Here is a 20,297-nt window from a genome sequence, read left to right on the forward strand (position 1 = left end):
TCTAGAAAGACCCCAGAAAATTGACATTATTCGATTCGTAAGGACCGTTGCTCTATGATTGGAATATAGGACCCCTATCCATTTACAAAAGTCATGTCCAAAACCACATTTTTCTAGGGTTCTTAAGAGAAAAGCCCACTCTACCCTATCAAATGTCTTCTCAGCGTCTAAGGAGACAGCAGTGATGGGAACTATATTTGATTGGTTTAACCACAAGAGATGTAAGAGCCTCCTCATATGATCAGTTGAGGTCCTGTTCTTAATAAATCCTACTTGGTCACTATGTATAATATTAGGTAGTGCCTTCTCTAAGCGTATCACAAGGGTCTTAGTGAGAATCTTACAATCCACATTAAGGAGGCTGACAGCTCTAAAATTCACAGGTTCTGCAGTATCTCTATCCTTTTTAGGAATCAGCAATATCAAAGCCTCATTAAAGGTCTCCGGAAGGGAGCCATTTTTAAATGCCTCCTGGTATACTACTGTCAATACAGGTACAAGAATGTTAATATACTTTTTATAATATTCTACAGGAAGGCCGTCCAGACCAGGTGATTTCCCTGCTTTCATAGATAAAATGGCGGCTCTAACCTCCTATTCTGTTATAGTACAGTCCAGGTCCTCTACCTGGCCATCTGATAATCTAGATAATTCTATACCAGACAGAAAAGTATCCATATCTATGGGGCTCGCTGAACAGGAGGATGTATATAAATCTTCATAAAAACATTGAGCAGTGTAGTTTTTGGTTTATAATAAAGAACATTTTTGATTGGGCTATACCTGTTCGTGTCCCCTCATTTTTGCCACAGGCTATGAGCCGGCCTGTGACAATATCAATATGTAACTCTACTATAGCATGATCTGTGAGGGCAATGGGCCAAATCCTGCAATCAATCATGTTATTAACCATGAAATTAGGTATCAAGATGAAATCTATTCTGGAGTGTGTCTTATGGGAGATAGAGAATATACCTTTATCATTAGGATGGACTAATCTCCTTATGTCTGTAAGGCCCATATCTTCTGCTAGCATATGCATTGCAAGTCTATCCTTTGGCGTGGAGTTACCTGTAAATGCACTTCTATCATTCATATTGTCCATCACTTGGTTGAAGTCTCCAGCAAGGATGATCTTTTTCCAGTATAACGTTGACCTCATGAAATAAATCAGGGTCCTCCTTGTTGGGATCATACAGTACATGTTGCATAACACTACCTTTATCCCATTTATATGGGCCTCAATGCAGATAAGCCTGCTAAACTCATCAGAATATTGCTTCATCACAAAATTAAGTATTTGTTTATCAGAATAATCACCCATTTTGTTTCAGGCTCCCAAGTGACGCAGTTGTCTAAGGCACTGCATCTCAGTGCAAGAGGTGACACTATAGTCCTTAGTTCAAATCCATTCTGAATTACATCTATGATAGGGCGGCGCACAATTGGCCCAGTGTAACCGATGTGAAATGGCTAGTTAGTTAGCGGTGGTGTGCGCTAATAGCGTTTCAATCGGTGACGTCACTCGCTCTGAGACTTGAAGTAGGGTTTCCCCTTGCGTTGCAAGGGCCGTGGCTTTTGTGGCGCGATGGGTAACGATGCTTCGTGGGGTGTCAGTTGTTGATGTGTGCAAGGGTCCCTGGTTCGAGCCCGGGTTGGGGCAAAGAGAGGGACGGAACCTACACTGTTACACCAGCATCATTTGGGTTTGGCCAGGGTAGGCTGTCATTGTAAATAACAATTTGTTCTAAACTGACTAAATAAAAAAATGAGCTATGATAAACTTCTGCAACCCAGCCTCTAAATGTCAGTGCCTCTGTATCTGTTAAATGTGATTCCTGTATGAACACAATATCTGCCTGTTTTGATGTTAATGTCAATCTTTTTTCTCTTCACTTGGTTACAACAACCATTTATAGTCCAAGAGATTGTTTACATAACCATTAGCCATATTTGCGCTGAGTAGATATAGCCTGTGAGCATGAAGTGTCCACTTAACACACAACTCTAATGAACATAATTATATATCATTAAAAAAAATATGCTCCAGTTTTACAATAAAACAGTGTAAATAAACGTAGAAAACCAATCCCAAAATAAAACAAAGCAACTAGGAACGAAACGTTGCTTCTCGATGAGTCAATCACCACAGAACTGTCTTTGATGCTGCAGAAAACCTGCAGTCTCAACTCAAAATTCCTTATGGTCCGTGAGGCACTTAAAGCCTAGGCTAAATTAGCAATACTCCCCAGAGTCCCGCAAACACACAGGCTACAATTCAATTTGTATTTTACCTTGTCTCGTCTTCTTTATCTAGGCTAAACACCTTGCTCTAGCAAGAATGTCTCTGCCTCCACGTTGTACTTGAAAATATATATTTTTTTCCCTTCCAAGAAAAGAGCAGGGTCGCTGGGAATGCCAGTGTGTGGCTGAAGCTCTTGTGTAGTTTCTTCACCATTGCAAACTTCTTCCTCTTCATTGCCAGTTCCTTGGACAGGTCCAGGAAAAAAGACAGCCGGCGGCTTTCCCACTTAACGCCACCCTTTTCTTTCGCCACTTTAAGTACCTTGTCCCGGGCTGTAGATCGTAGGAAGCGGATGAGAACCATTCTCGGGGGCCTATTCTCGCCAGGTATGGTTAAACTGCGATGGGTTCAATCCATTTCGAATTCGTGCCTGTCATCAAATCCAAATCCTTCTGCGATGATGTTCTGCACACGTGAGATTAGTCCACCGCCAGCCTCACTCCCCTCTTTCAGATTAACCAATCTCACCGTATTTCTTCTACTTCTGTTCTCATGTTCTTCGACACGATTCCACAATATAGCCAGTTTTTTTTGTGATTCTCATTACCCTTCTCCAGACGGGAGATGGCATCTTCCACTGTCGAAATCTGTCCCTCTGCCCTATCCATCCTCTCTTGTATCGCATCAACTTTTTCCTTTAGCTCGGTAGTTGTTTTTATCGTGGCAACATTGGATGCATCATCAACAAAACCGTGTTCATCTTTCCTATTTGCTCAAATAGATCCTTCAGATTTACTGATTTCTCTGGGTTTACATGTTTGTTTGTCTTGGTGGGGGGGATTAGGGAGGACTTGCTGTTTGTTTGCTAGCTGATGTGGCCTTCTGTACTGTGTGTTAGGCATGAAGTAGTTTCTAGTGTGTGTTGACATTCCAATAACGCCACTTCAGCGAGATGTTTCAAAATGTAAATGATCTGTACTTCAAGTCAATATATTAAGACAAAAACAAGTGTATGTCGTTGAATTCTAGTATTTACATGTGGGTATTAAGAACTCTCAAGTGCTGACATCTTTTTCGGCGGTCCCACGTGACTCCAATTTAAAGCAATTTCAATGTATACCTAGTTCTGATGATTCTGTTGATGTAACAACCTGTTAGTCAAGTTAAGTTATTGTATTTAAGTTGAAGTTTTACCCTAATTTCAATGTTTACAACGCTGGTTGAAATGAGATGAAAACAATACTGGTTGAGGACTTTTTGCAAATCCGAATGTGTTATCCATATAGATTCCACATCACAATAGGTTGACAAATGACATTGCAACAACGTTGATTCAACCAAGGTATGCTCGGTGTGTAGTATGTGCCCCTGCTCCCAACTTGTGTCCCCTTGGAGGGATTGTACTCCACGCTGATCTGATCTTAGAGTACCGACCACCACCCACCCTCACCCTCAGCCAGTGAAGTTATGTTCCCTTCCGGTGGTGCCACAAACCAATCCACAGGTAATTGAAATCACTTGGATTTTCAGTTCTTTACGTTGAGAGGGGTGTGAGGGCTCTGCAGGGTTAACTTTAACCTGTTGATGCAGGGGTGGCAGGTAGCTTGGGAGTTAGAGAGCTAGTCTCGAAAATCCCAGACCTAGGGTACAGTGAGGGAATAAAGTATTTGATCCCCTGCTGATTTTGTTCGTTTGCCCACTGACAAAGAAATTATCAGTCTATAATTTTAATGGTAGGTTTATTTGAACAGTGAGAGACAGAATAACAAAAAATCCTGAAAAACGCATGTCAAAAATTTTATAAATTGATTTGCATTTTAATGAGGGAAATAAGTATTTGACCCCCTCTCAATCAGAAAGATTTTTGGCTCCCGGGTGTCTTTTATACAGGTAACGAGCTGAGATTAGGAGCACACTCTTAAAGGGAGTGCCCCTAATCTCAACTTGTTACCTGTATAAATGACACCTGTCCACAGAAGCAATCAATCAATCAGATTCCAAACTCTCCACCATGGCCAAGACCAAAGAGCTCTCCAAGGATGTCAGGGATAAGATTGTAGACCTACACAAGGCTGGAATGGGCTACAAGACCATCGCCAAGCAGCTTGGTGAGAAGGTGACAACAGTTGGTGTGATTATTCGCAAATGGAAGAAACACGAAAGAACTGTCAATCTCCCTCGGCCTGGGGCTCCATGCAAGATCTCACCTCGTGGAGTTGCAATGATCATGAGAACGGTGAGGAATCAGCCCAGAACTACACGGGAGGATCTTGTCAATGATCTCAAGGCAGCTGGGACCATAGTCACCAAGAAAACAATTGGTAACACACTACGCCGTGAAGGACTGAAATCCTGCAGCGCCCGCAAGGTCCCACTGCTCAAGAAAGCACATATACATGCCCGTCTGAAGTTTGCCAATGAACATCTGAATGATTCAGAGGACAACTGGGTGAAAGTGTTGTGGTCAGATGAGACCAAAATGGAGTTCTTTGGCATCAACTCAACTCGCCGTGTTTGGAGGAGGAGGAATGCTGCCTATGACCCCAAGAATACCATCCCCACCGTCAAACATGGAGGGGGAAACATTATGCTTTGGGGGTGTTTTTCTGCTAAGGGAACAGGACAACTTCACCGCAGCAAAGGGACGATGGACGGGGCCATGTACCGTCAAATCTTGGGTGAGAACCTCCTTCCCTCAGCCAGGGCATTGAAAATGGGTTGTGGATGGGTATTCCAGCATGACAATGACCCAAAACACACGGCCAAGGCAACAAAGGAGTGGCTCTAGAAGAAGCACATTAAGGTCCTGGAGTGGCCTAGCCAGTCTCCAGACCTTAATCCCATAGAAAATCTGTGGAGGGAGCTGAAGGTTCGAGTTGCCAAACGTCAGCCTCAACCTTAATGACTTGGAGAAGATCTGCAAAGAGGAGTGGGACAAAATCCCTCCTGAGATGTGTGCAAACCTGGTGGCCAACTACAAGAAACGTCTGACCTCTGATTGCCAACAAGGGTTTTGCCACCAAGTACAAAGTCATGTTTTGCAGAGGGGTCAAATACTTATTTCCCTCATTAAGATGCAAATCAATTTATAACATTTTTGACATGCGTTTTTCTGGATGTTTTTGTTGTTATTCTGTCTCTCACTGTTCAAATAAACCTACCATTACAATTATAGACTGATCATTTCTTTGTCAGTGGGCAAATGTACAAAATCAGCAGGGGATCAAATACTTTTTTCCCTGACTGTAACAGCACTATGTATGCTGGAACATGTGGGAACTGAGCTGGCAGCTGGAGGCAAGCTGGTCTCTGATCCAAGGTACGAACCACTACCATTGTGGCCTTGAGCAAGGCAATCAACCCCAAATTGTACACAATCCAAAGGCACTGCAACCCGGCTGACCCTGTGTCTCTCAATGTGTGTCTGGGGGAGTTGAGAAAAAGGCAAAAGATGAATATCTGTTGTAATTAAATAGGTTAGTAAAGTGTCTGTTCGATTATTTATTATTCTATACTTTCAAATCTATTTCTACTGAAAGAAAGACATCAGGAAAGACCAAGGGACATAGAAGTAAAATAGAATAGTCTAATTTCTGTGTATAATAAGTAATTGGTAGCCCAGCTACCACATAACATTCTGAGAACCATGTTTCTTAGACTTTCCCATACAACCTTCCCACACCTATGCTCATGTAACCCAAAATTGCAAGCTTTGATATTGCAGAAATTTGGAAAACAAGTAGTCAGTTGTCTGAACTACATATACAAACAGCATTAGGATATCTTCATGCATTTTGGAAATGTAGGCCTGTAAACACAGATACAATAGTCAGAAATATAAACTATGAATTTAAACTTTTTGGTAGCTGTTCAATACACAACTTTCCAAGTCACATTTGCTCTCATTCAGTACTGTACGGTCCTGCTTGACAAAAATGCATACAGTTACATATTTTTTCATGTTGTAATCAGATCTGGTTTTCTGCGATGATTATTTACACAAAATTTACAAACATATTCTCATACCCCTTGGTTCAAAAAATGTATTTTTGTGTTGAATATGATCCACGATTGCCAGCAATCCAAAGTAAGCCTACAGTAATAATGCAGTCACTCTGCTTTAACAGAGGAGAAACGGGTGAAATTACATAATGAAATACATGTAGCCTAGGCAACTGTAAGACTACACCAATGTGCAGGTATGCCTAATCTTGGTTATGACTGGGTGTTGCGAGTGATAAGGTATAGGTAGTCGATTTATCAAATGTAAAAACATGAGAAAAGTCATGAGAGAGACTCGCAGGTTGAATTTGGCACCACTGTAGACTTGTCAAGTGGTTAAAAAAGGACTAAGTTGTTTCGATGATAATACCAACCAGATGTCGAACATATCTTGAAAGACTTTGGTTGCAAGCAGGACTAAGGCAGAGAGGAAAAGGCGAAGTGAGATCGCTCACGCTTGCCAAAATATGTCCAGAATAAGCTCAGTGCGTTTCAAAGGGCTTAATATGCAAACCTGCCTTCTTGCCTTTGGGACAACCTCTCCTAACGATAATCTAGTGCCATTGATGTTTGCAATAGACCCCTTGTTATTTGATCAAATACTAGAAGGCTCCATTTTGTAGGCTACGCGTTAGCATATCCATTGTCACATAATGAAATACATATAAACTAATAATAGGCTACTGTTTGTGTTTCCCTGACTGAGTTGATGAGCTGATTTGGGCCATCAGTTGATTGACAGATGTAGGCCTACTGTACAACAATAACAACTTTCCTCCAGTGTGGATGCTCACCCACCTTTTAGAGTGTAATTTACTCAAGTAAAAGTAGCCACAGGATTGATGCAGCCACAGGGAAAGAGTCTGCCTTGGACCTCACTCTGGTAACTACTGTAGTACGATGGCAGGAATCTGGGTGGGAGGTATGGGAGGAGTTGACAGTAGGGAGTGATCATTACCCCATAGTATGCACAGTAGGCCGGAAGGAGGAGGTGTCAGTGAATGGAGTAGGCAGGTGGGTGATTGGAAGGGCAATATGTGATCAGTTTCAGGAGCGAGCAGGTGATGTCTCGGTTAGATATGAGAGGGGATGTGAATAGTATGAATAACTGGGTGAGAACAGCATTAGTGGGGGCAGCAGACGTACAGGGAGGAAGAGGAAGAAAGCAGTCCCATGGTGGACAGAGGAGTGTGGGGCAATGGTGAGAAGTAGGAACAAGGCATTTAGAGTGCTGAAAAGAACACACAGCTTCCAATATCTGATTCAGCATAAGCAGGCCCTGGCCCTGGTGAGGAGAACTATCCGTCAGGCAAAGAGGTCATGTTGGCGTCGGTTCTGTGACACCATTGGAAGGGCGACACCTGTGGGAGTGTCACCCTTCCAATGGGACTATCCAGTGTTGACAAGTGATAAGGATGTGGCAGTAAAAGATGAGAAGGTTGAGACGATGGCCAAAGTGTTTGTCCAAGTGCATAGCTCTGCAAATTTGTCAGAGGAGGGGCAGAGGGGGAGAGAGAAAACGAGAGAGGAGCATCCTAGAGTGCTGGGTAGGAGGGAGGATGTAAATGATGCGTTGAATGCACCATTTACCATGGCAGAGATGAAAAGGGCAGATTTTTACCTTGTCAGCTTGGGGATTCAATCTTGGAACCTTATGGTTAACTAGTCCAACGCTCTAACCACCTGCTTTACGTTGCACTTCACGAGGAGCCTGCCTGCTATGCGAATGCAGTAAGAAGCCAAGGTAAGTTGCTAGCTAGCATTAAACTTATCTCATAAAAAACAATCAATCAATCATAATCACTAGTTAACTACACATGGTTGATGATATTACTAGTTTATCTAGCCTGTCCTGCGTTGCATATAATCGCTTAGGTACACATTGCTCCAACCATAAACATCAATGCCTTTCTTAAAATCAATACACAAGTATATATTTTTAAACCTGCATATTTAGTTAATATTGCCTGCTAACATGAATTTCTTTTAACTAGGGAAAATGTGTCACTTCTCTTGTAAACAGAGCCAGGGTATATGCAGCAGTTTGGGCCGCCTGGCTCGTTGCGAACTGTGAAGACTATTTCTTCCTAACAAAGACAGCCAACTTCGCCAAACGGGGGATGATTTAACAAAAGAGTATTTGCGAAAAAAGCACAATCGTTGCACGACTGTACCTAACCATAAACATCAATGCCTTTCTTAAAATCAATACACAGAAGTATATATTTTTAAACCTGCATATTTAGCTAAAAGAAATCCAGGTTAGCAGGCAATATTAACCAGGTGAAATTGTCATTTTGCGTTCATTGCACGCAGTCAGGGTATATGCAACAGTTTGGGCCGCCTGGCTCGTTGCTAACTAATTTGCCAGAATTTTATGTAATTAGAACATAACATTGAAGGTTGTGCAATGTAACAGGAATAACGTTTTGTTTTCGAGATGATAGTTTCCGGATTCGACCATATTAATGACCTAAGGCTCGTATTTCTGTGTGTTATTATGTTATAATTAAGTCTATGATTTGATAGAGCAGTCTGACTGAGCGGTGGGAGGCAGCAGCAGGCTCGTAAGCATTCATTCAAATAGCCCTTCGCAATGCATTGCAATGTTTATGACTTCAAGCCTGTCAACTCCCAAGATTAGGCTGGTGTAACCGATGTGAAATGGCTAGCTAGTTAGCCGGGTGCGCGCTAGTAGCGTTTCAAACGTCACTCGCTCTGAGACTTGGAGTAGTTGTTTCCCCTTCCTCTACATGGGTAACGCTGCTTCGAGGGTGGCTGTTGTCGATGTGTTCCTGGTTCGAGCCCAGGTAGGAGCGAGGAGAGGGACGGAAGCTATACTGTTACACTGGCAATACTAAAGTTCCTATAAGAACATCCAATAGTCAAAGGTATATGAAATACAAATCGTATAGAGAGAAATAGTCCTATAATTCCTATAATAACTACAACCTAAAACATCTTACCTGGGAATATTGAAGACTCATGTTAAAAGGAACCACCAGCTTTCATATGTTCTCATGTTCTGAGCAAGGAACTTAAACGTTAGCTTTTTTACCTGGCACATATTGCACTTTTACTTTCTTCTCCAACACTTTGTTTTTGCATTATTTAAACCAAATTGAACATGTTTCATTATTTATTTGGGGCTAAATTGATTTTGATGTATTATATTAAGTTAAAATAAGTGTTCATTCAGTATTGTTGTAATTGTCATTATTACAAATAAATAATTGTAAATAAATTGGCAGATTAATCGGTAGCGGCCTTTTTGGCCCTCCAATAATCGGCATTGGTATCGGCATTGAAAAATCATAATCGGTCGACCTCTACTCTGTAGTGCCTTGCGGTTGGAGGTCGAGCAGTTGCCATACCAGGCAGTGATGCAACCCGTCAGGATGCTCTCTAGTGCAGCTGTAAAACCTTTTGAGGATTTGAGGACCATTGCCAAATCTTTTCAGTCTCCTGAGGGGGAATACGTTTTTTCGTGCCCTCTTCACGACTGTCTTGGTGTGCTTGAACCATCTTAGTTTGATGATGTGGAGTGGTAGTGGTAGGCCTGATCACCGACAGCGACAAGACAGCCTATATAGAGGAAGATAAGATATTACAGTCATGTCCCGTTGGCAGGATATACATGCTTCCAGTTCGTCACATTTATTTTCCAGCGATTGAACGTTAGCTAGAAGAATGGAAGGCAAGGGCAGATTATCCACTTATTGTCTGATCCTCACAAGGCACCCTGATCTTTTGCCTCGAAATCTCAGTTTCCTTTTCCAGCAAATCACGGGGATCAGGGCCTGGTCGGGTGTCAGCAGTATATCCCTCGACTCATTGAAGAACTCCTCATTCAATTTGAGGTGAATATTTCCAGTTCTGATGTCCAGAAGCTCTTTTTGGTCATAAGAGACGGTAGCAGCAACATTATGTACAAAACAAGTTACGAACAATGCGAAAAAACAAACAAATTAGCATGATTGATTGAGAGCCAATAAGACGGCAGCCCTACCCTCCGGCGCCTATGGGGGTAGGAGGAAGAACTTACAACTGGATAAAGGATTTCCTGTTTGGAAGGTCTATCAGGCATCTACCTGGTGGAACACCGCAGGGGAGCGTGATTAGTCCTATGTTGTTCTCAATCATGATCAATCAATCAATCAAATGTATTTATAAAGCCCTTCTTACATCAGCTGATGTCACAAAGTTCTGTACAGAAACTCAGCCTAAAACCCCAAACAGCAAGCAATGCAGGTGTAGAAGCACGGTGGCTAGAAAAAACTCCCTAGAAAGGCCAGAACCTAGGAAGAAACCTAGAGAGGAATCAGGCTATGAGGGGTGGCCAGTCCTCAGCTGGCTGTGCCAGGTGGAGATTTTAACATGGCCAAAATGTTCAAATGTTCATAGATGACTAGCAGGGTCAAATAATAATAATCACAGTGGTTGTCGAGGGTGCAGCACCTCAGGAGTAAATGTCAGTTGGCTTTTCATAGCCGATCATTCAGAGTATCTCTACTGCTCCTGCTGTCTCTAGAGAGTTGAAACAGCAGGTCTGGGACAGGTAGCACGTCCGGTGAACAGATCAGGGTTCCATAGCCGCAGACAGAACAGTTGAAACTGGAGCAGCAGCACAGCCAAGTGGACTGGGAATATCAAGGAGTCGTCATGCCAGGTAGTCCTGGGGCATAATCCTAGGACTCAGGTCCTCCGAGAGAAAGAAAGAAAGAGAGAAAGAGAGAATTAGAGAGCATACTGAAATTTACACAGGACACCGGATAAGACAGGAGAAATACTCCAGATATAACAGACCGACCCTAGCCCCCCGACACATAAACTACTGCAGCATAAATACTGGAGGTTGAGACAGGAGGGGTTGGGAGACATTGTGGCCCCGTCCGACGATACCCCCGGACAGGGCCAAACTGGCAGGATATAACCCCACCCACTTTGCCAAAGCACAGCCCCCAACCACCAACTTACCATGCTGAGACAAGGCCGAGTATAGCCCACAAAGATCTCCGCCACGGCACAACCCAAGGGGGGGCGCCAACCTGGACAGGAAGATCACGTCAGTGACTTAACCCACTCAAGTGATGCACCCCTCCTAGGGACAGCATGGAAGAGCACCAGTAAGCCAGTGACTCAGCCCCTGTAATAGGGTTAGAGGCAGAGAATCCCAATGGAGAGAGGGGAACCGGCCAAGCAGAGACAGCAAGGGCAGTTTGTTGCTCCAGTGCCTTTCCGTTCACCTTCACACTCCTGGGCCAAACTACACTCAATCATAGGACCTACTGAAGAGATGAGTCTTCAGTAAAGACTTAAAGGTTGAGACCGAGTCTGCGTCTCTCACATGGGTAGGCAGACCATTCCATAAAAATGGAGCTCTGTAGGAGAAAGCCCTGCCTCCAGCTGTTTGCTTAGAAATTCTACAGACAGTAAGGAGGCCTGCGTCTTGTGACTGTAGCGTACGTGTAGGTATGTACGGCAGGACCAAATCGGAAAGATAAGTAGGAGCAAGCCCATGTAATGCTTTGTAGGTTAGCAGTAAAACCTTGAAATCAGCCCTTGCCTTAACAGGAAGCCAGTGTAGAGAGGCTAGTACTGGAGTAATATGATCAAATTGTTTGGTTCTAGTCAAGATTCTAGCAGCCGTGTTTAGCACTAACTGAAGTTGATTTAGTGCTTTATCCGGGTAGCCGGAAAGTAAAGCATTGCAGTAGTCTAACCTAGAAGTGACAAAAGCATGGATACATTTTTTTGCATAATCTTTGGACAGAAAGTTTCTGATTTTTGGGGCTTCACCATGTGTCAGTGAAATGTACAGCTGTGTGTCGTCCGCATAGCAGTGAAAGTTAACATTATGTTTCCGAATGACATCACCAAGAGGTAAAATATATAGTGAAAACAATAGTGGTCCTAAAACGGAGCCTTGAGGAACACCGAAATTTACAGTTGATTTGTCAGTGGACAAACCATCCACAGAGACAAACTGATAAGATCTAAACCAGGCCAGAACTTGTCCCTGTAGACCAATTTGGGTTTCCAATCTCTCCAAAACAATGTGGTGATCGATGGTATCAAAAGCAGCACTAAGGTCTAGGAGCACGAGGACAGATGCAGAGCCTCGGTCTGACGCCATTAAAAGGTCATTTACCACCTTCACAAGTGCAGTCTCAGTGCTATGATGGGGTCTAAAACCAGTCTGAATATTTCGTATACATTGTTTGTCTTCAGGAAGGCAGTGAGTTGCTGCGGCGCAACCGATTTTTCAATTTTTTTTTGAGAGGAATGGGAGATTCGATATAGGCCGATAGTTTTTTGTATTTTCTGGGTCAAGGTTTGGCTTTTTCAAGAGAGGCTTTATTACTGCCACTTTTAGTGAGTTTGGTACACATCCGGTGGATAGAGAGCCGTTTATTATGTTCAACATAGGAGGGCCAAGCACAGGAAGCAGCTCTTTCAGTAGTTTAGTTGGAATAGGGTCCAGTTTGCAGCTTGAAGGTTTAGAGGCCATGATTATTTTCATCAATGTGTCAAGAGATATAGTACTAAAAAACTTGAGTGTCTCCCTTGATCCTAGGACCTGGCAGAGTTGTGCAGACTCAGGACAACTGAGCTTTGGAGGAATACGTAGATTTAAAGAGGAGTCCGTAATTTGCTTTCTAATGATCATGATCTTTTCATCAAAGAAGTTCATGAATTTATCAATGATGTTTACTCTCAGGTACTGCCGGATATTAATGAGGTTGTTATTTGCAGATGATGGGGCCTTATGGAAGAGCGCAAGAAACATGCAATACATAGTCAGAAAGTACAGGAAGCAATTGATGAGGTAGAGCAGTGAGCATTGATGTGGGGATTCAGGTTCTCTGTAGAGAACTCAGACAGTGTTCTTTACCAGGAGGAAGGTGGGAGATGAGGTATGCTTGAGGTTATATGGGAGAAACTTGGAGAGGGTGGGGGCCTTCAGGTTCCTTGGGGTATACTTTGACACTAGACTGACCTGGGCAGAACACATTGAGAGAGGGGTGGGAAAGTGTAAGAAGGTGCTAAATGTGATGCGCTGTCTGACGGGGCAGGAGTGGGGGCTGGGCATTCCTCATTGAGGACCATGTATGTTGCATTGATCCGATCTGTAATCAGATCAATGTCTCCCCAGTGGCTGCACTACAGGTGGAGATGGGGGATGTGCCATTGCCGATTAAGAGACAGCAGCTGGCAATTAATTATTGGGTCAACCTACAGGGACATGGGGTGTCTCATCCTGTGAAATGGATTTTAGAGGCATGCTGGGAACATGAATGAACACAGAAAACAAGCTTTGGGTGGGTGGGTAATACCCAGGCAAAATAGATGGGACTGTATGGAAGGGAGTTTAGTTCAACGGTAACTATTCCTGTAAATCCACCATGGCTACTCCAGCCTCCAGTAGTTGATCTAGAAGTATTGGAGAGACTACAGAAAAATAGGGAGAGTGTTGATCCATCTGATTTGTTTAAGAGACGTCTAGATACTGTGTATCAGGCTGTATCACATCTGGTTGTGATTGGGAGTCCCATAGAGCGGCGCACAATTGGCCTAGCGTTGCCCGGGTTTGGCCGGGGTAGGCAGTCATTGTAAATAAGAATTTGTTCTTAACTGACTTGCCTAGTTAAATAAAGGTTTACACAGATTATTCAAAAAATCCAAGGACAGGACGTACTGGGTCAGCATTTGTAGTGCAGGAATGTGGGGTGGCAGTCAGGAAACGTATTACAGATCATCTGGCTGTATATACGGCGGAGAGGATGGCCATACTGTTGGCCTTGCAGTAGTTATTTGCTCTGATTTATGTGCAGTATTGATGAGTCTCCAGACCTTTAGATTATGTAGCAGACGAGACCTAATGTATGATGTGCTACAAACCCATGGCAGGATTAGACAGATGGGTATACAGATAAGATTTACTTGGGTCCCAGCCCATGTGGGGGTGGAGGGGAAAGAGTACAGAGGAAAGTCGGGGAGGACGGCAGGAAGGGACAGAAGAGAGGAGGCTATTTTTACAAGATTAAGGGTGGGACACAGCCGGTTGAATAAGACATTACATGTGATAGAAAAGCATCCAACAGGAAAGTGTGATTATTGCCAGGAAACAGAGACCGTGGAGCATGTATTGTTACAGTGTGGGCAGTATCAGAGGGAAAGAGAGAGGCTGAGATCTAATATGCGGGAGAAGGGGTTACAGGAAATTAGTTTAGAGTATATTGAGTAGAACATCAGTAGATATAGTCTGAAATATTTTATCTTTTTTTAAGAGCAACGGGGCTGGCAGGTAGGATTTAGTTTCTACCTGTCTCTGGCCCACACTCTAGTACAGTAGGTGGTGGTAATGCACCATAACGTTGGATGCCAACCGCCGATAAACCCCACCGAAGAAGAAGGTGGTGATGAAGTCCAGTTGTGCTTACCAATGGGACAGGTGTGCGCAATGATGGTTGCCAGGACCGGTGGTTAGTAGAAGGGCGACGTCGAGAGCTGGAGGGAGGGAGTAGGTGTAACCAATGTGAAATGGCTAGCTAGTTAGCGGGGTGCAGAGGGTCCCTGGTTTGAGCCCAGGTAGGGGCGAGGAGTGGGACGGAAGCTATACTGTTACATTGATGCTGTTGACCTGGATCACTGGTTGCTGCAGAAAAGGAGGAGGTCAAAAGGTAGGTGAGTGTAACCGATGTGAAATGGCTAGCTAGTTAGCGGGGTGCGTGCAAATAGCGTTTCAATCGGTGACGTCACTCGCTCTGAGACCTTGAAGTAGTTGTTCCCCTTGCTCTGCAAGGGCCTGCGGCTTTTGTGGAGCGATGGGCAACGATGCTTCGTGGGAGGCAGTTGTTGATGTGTGCAGAGGGTCCCTGGTTTGAGCCCAGGTAGGGGCGAGGAGAGAGACGGAAGCTATACTGTTACATAGGCGTGACAAGCACCACCAAGGCCGGACAGAAGGGTGTTTTTTTAGCTAAACAAGTGGGGCTCAAAACAGGTGGGGCTCTGCCAAAAGCTGTATCCCTTCTAGAAAAAAATGAATTTACCCTCCATCCTCCTCTTCTGATCCTCTCCTTTCCACTTTGAAGGGTATTTTATTTTCTTGGTTGGCCTATTCTCCTCCCCCTCGGTTGTGCATCTACAAGTTGAAAATAAAGAAAAAACTTGATTTCTAGTATATGGCACAAAACTCTTGCCGAGATGATACACTGACTATATGACAGATGTGCCTATAGGCCTTGTTATAAAAACAGAATGATAGCTACCTAGCCATTTGATTTGCACTCGCCCTCAAAACACAATTTCCAGTACAGAATAATATCTGAGAAATTCTTATCTTACTCCAGAAATATATAATATTACAAAGACAGAAGGTAATTAAAGTGCAATTTACCTCTGATTGTGTCTGACTAAGAACCCACAAACAAAAATATCCTCAGGAGTGAAGACTTGGGATTCACCTCTAGAGCTGTGGTGGTGATATATGAGGTTTGATGGACACCTTTGAGAGCCAATGGACTAAAGAGTTTTGATGACAAGTTATTATGAACACATTTCATTGGTCAAGGGGTCATGAAATGTTCATACAGACATAAAGAGGAACCAATAGTATTGCTTCATGTAAAAAAAAGAATCACCATCTTTAGAGTTACTAGGTTTTCATCTGACAGCGACGATATAATAATATAAATCTATCTAAGTGAAATTATTTTAAAATGTAACAGAGTATAAAGTAAGTTTCTTCCTTCAGAAATGACATGAGTAAGATTACAAGCAAAGATTTTTACAACTAAACCAAGATAGACCACAGCCTGTTGTCTCCAATGGGAACAAATGAGTTATGGTGGGCTGAACAAGCAATGAGATGGGCAGAGCCAAGCAGGAGCTGGCGAGATGAGATTGTCTCATTCTAGCATACATCTGCATATTTCCGTTAGGGAACACGTACTCTGTGAAATGTGCGTGTGCAAGAACTCAATTCGCCTTTGCATTCCTTATGAACAATGCTATTTTTTTTAACTTTTGCAAAGGGTAAGTCCACAAAATGTAGTCCACTCTGTTCATAACAGATTGTAGTTTTGAGAACAGAGAATTGTATTGAAATCAAATGTTTCATCAATGAGAAAATGTGCAGAATGTCGGCCATAATCCACCTCGTTCCATCTTCTCCCACTGCCGGCCAATGGGCTTCCTCACTACCATATTTGGTAGTGAGTGGAAACGCCAAGCGGATGCTTCACATTTATACATCCAGTGAAATATCTGTCTCATTCTTCTATCTGTGGTACAAGTGGGTCTTTCTATAAATAATGGAGCCAATGTGTGACATTGGGATAAATATTTCAAAATGGTTTGAAACAAAAATAACACAGATTTTCATGCAGTTCCACGTGTGTAAAATTTGTTAATAAAAATGTATATATGCAAATTGGCCGTTAACTCCACCTACAGTTGAAGTCGGAAGTTTACATACACTTAGGTTGGAGTCAATATAACTTGTTTTTTAACCACTCCACAAATGTCTTGTTAATGAACTATAGTTTTGACAAGTCGGTTAGGACATCTACTTTGTGCATGACACAAGTCATTTTTCCAATAATTGTTTACAGACAGATTATTTCACTTATAATTCACTGTATCACATTTCCAGTTGGTCAGAAGTTTACATACACTAAGTTGACGGTGCCTTTAACAACTTGGAAAATTCCAGAAAATGATGTCATGGCTTTAGAAGCTTCTGATAGGCTAATTGACATAATTTGAGTCAATTGGAGGTGTACCTGTGGATGTATTTCAAGGCCTACCTTCAAGCTCAGTGACTCTTTCCTTGATATCATGGGAAAATCAAAAGAAATCAGCCATGTCCTCAGAAAAAAATGGTAGACCTCCACAAGTCTGGTTCATCCTTGGGAGCAATTTCCAAACGCCTGAAGATACCACGTTCATCTGTACAAACAATAGTACGCAAGTACAAACACCATGGGACCATGCAGGCGTCATACTGCTCAGAAAGGAGACGCGTTCTGTCTCCTAGAGATGAACGTACTTTGGTGTGAAAAGTGCAAATCAATCCCAGAACTACAGCAAAGGATCTTGTGAAGATGCTGGAGGAAACAGGTACAAAAGTATCTATATCCACAGTAAAATGAGTTCTATATTGACATAACCTGAAAGGCTGCTCAGCAAGGAAGAAGCCACTGCTCCAAAACCGACATAAAAAAGCCAGACTACGGTTTGCAACTGCACATGGGGACAAATATCATACTTTTTGGAAAAATGTCCTCTGTTCTGATGAATCAAAAATAGAACTGTTTGGCCATAATGACCATCGTTATGTTTGGAGGAAAAAGGAGGACGCTTGCAAGCAAAAGAACACCATCCCGACCGTGAAGCACAGGGGTGGCAGCATCATGTTGTGGGGGTGCTTTGCTGCAGGAGGGACTAGTGCACTTCACAAAATAGATGGCATCATGAGGCAGGAAAATTACATGGATATATTGAAGCAACATCTCAAGACATCAGTCAGGAAGTTAAAGCTTGGTCACAAATGGGTCTTCCAAATGGACAATGACCCCAAGCATACTTCCAAAGTTGTGGCAAAATGCCTGGAGGACAACAAAGTCAAGGTATTGGAGTGGCCATCACAAAGCCCTGACCTCAATCCGATAGAACATTTATGGGCAGAACTGAAAAAGCGTGTGCGAGCAAGGAGGCCTACAAACCTGACTCAATTACACCAGCTCTGTCAGGAGGAATGGGCCAAAATTCACCCAGCTTATTGTGGGAAGCTTATGGAAGGCTACTCAAAACGTTTGACCCAAGTTAAACAATTTAAAGGCAATGCTACCAAATACTAATTGAGTGTACGTAAACTTCTGACCCACTGGGAATGTGATGAAAGAAATAAAAGCTGAAATAAATTATTCTCTCTACTATTATTGTGACATTTCACATTGTTAAAATAAAGTGGTGATCCTAACTGACCTAAGACAAGGAATTTTTACTAGGACTAAATGTCAGGAATTACTTTTTACTCCAACCTAAGTGTTTGTAAACTTCCAACTTCAACTGTATATAGTTTCACAGACGTATTCTTGCATTTTCTCTGGTTTGTGCGAAATCGCTAAGAATAACGTAAAACCAGTCTGCACACCATCAAGGTGAAGTGTTTTAGTCTTGACTCTTGTTGACAGTGTTGGGGGATGGGTAATGTAATGATGCCCGAGTGCCAAATCAACACAAATTTGTTTCTATTTGTCTTTGTTACTTCTTTAATATATTTAAGAGTCTTATTTTTTTATATATTTGTATATTTATATAGTTTTAAATGTTATGATTATTTATTTGTGTTGTTCCAAATGTCTGAATAAAAATTACAGTTAGTGCAGAATGGTGCTTTTTTTGGGGTGAGGGGGCGGGGGTTCGCCCAGGGAGCCATATAAGCTAGAACCACCACTGGCTACACCTGTGCGAAGTAAGGGCATATTTCAAACATTGTCCTGGAGTGGACCCTGGAGCTGACGGAAGGAGAGACTGGAGCTGCTACAACTGTGGGAAGGTAGGGCACCTTTCAACACACTGCCCAGTTGAAGAAGGCCAAGGAGAGTGGCCGTCCCTACAACCCATTTGGAAGAGGTAGTGGACGAGGGGGCTACCAACCATATGAAGAACAAAGATGAAGAACCAGAAGAAACCTGTGAAATGCTAAAATTGACCACCTTGTCAACCCAAAACCCCCTTTTTGATATCTTGGCTAACAAACATAAAATAAAAAGTTTGGTGGACACTGGGGCCGCGGTCTCAGTGTCTGTCTCCCCCTCAAAGAAAGCAATGCACATGGTGGGAGCGTCTGGAATTCCCTCTGAAGAATGTTTGACTTTTCCCCTGGACGTGGAGTGGGGTGAGGGGAAATGGAGACACCGATTCCTGTACTCCTCTGCCTGCCCAGTAAATTTATTAGGAAGAGATTTGATGTGAAAAATTAATTTATCTGTTGCCTGTACTGAAGAAGGATTGTCATTGGGATTGAGAGAAAATTGAATCTTCCCATGCCTGATGAACTGCTGCTATGCTTGGCACCTGAAATATCACCATAGCCAACGTTTCCTCCTGTGACAATGGGTACACGTGACTCCTGGGAAGTGCAGCGTTTACCTGGAGATTTATCACGCAATTCCCTCGTCGATGAGGTGGTAATCGGGTCGCCCTCTTTTTACAGAAGGCGATAGCCAAATCGGCATATTCTGAGGGAATGCGCACAGTGGAAACCTGGTCTGGACTCTCCACCGTTGTCGCACCGATGGAAACTCCCTTACACCTGCCTGAGCACTCCTCTGACCACCCTTTGAGAGCCCCCTGTCTCCACGAAATATTGGGATTGTGATTGGCTAGCCAGGGAATCCCCAGCACCACCGGAAACGCAGGAGAATCAATGAGGAAGAGACTAAACCCTTCCCCATGATCCCCCTGCGTTACCATGTCCAGTGGCACCGTGGCCTCCCTGACCAGTCCTGACCCTAATGGTCGGCTATCTAAGAAGTGCACGGGGAAAGGTTGGTCCAACGACACCAGGGGAATCCCTAGCCTTAATGCGAGCCCACGGTCCATAAAGTTTCCAGCTGCGCCTGAATCGACTAGCACCTTATGCTGGAAAGAGGGAGAAAACAAGGGGAAAGTTACTAAAACGAACATGTGACCAACAGGGAGCTCTGGCTGAGGTTGGTGCTTACTCACCTGAGGTGAACGAGGAGTACTCCGCCTGCCATCCTGATTCCCAGAGGAGCTCCCCCAGCACCGGTCGGTAGTGTGTCCTCTCCGACCACACTGGGTACAAGAGGAGCCTCCTCCTCCGGTTCCCCTGGACGCGGCCCCCCCTAGCTCCATTGGGATGGGAGCTGGAGGACCTGGAGGTGGAACCAACAGGACCCTGTCTGGACGCCCGTGCGCAGCCAGCAGGTTGTCAAGACGAATGGACATGTCGATTAATTCATCTAGTGAGAGGGTAGTGTCCCGACAGGCTAGCTCACGGCGGACGTCCTCCCGG

The sequence above is a fragment of the Salmo salar genome, chromosome 15, assembly GCF_965601325.2.
Source record: "Salmo salar chromosome 15, fSalSal1, whole genome shotgun sequence".
In the NCBI taxonomy this organism is placed as follows: domain Eukaryota; kingdom Metazoa; phylum Chordata; class Actinopteri; order Salmoniformes; family Salmonidae; genus Salmo; species Salmo salar.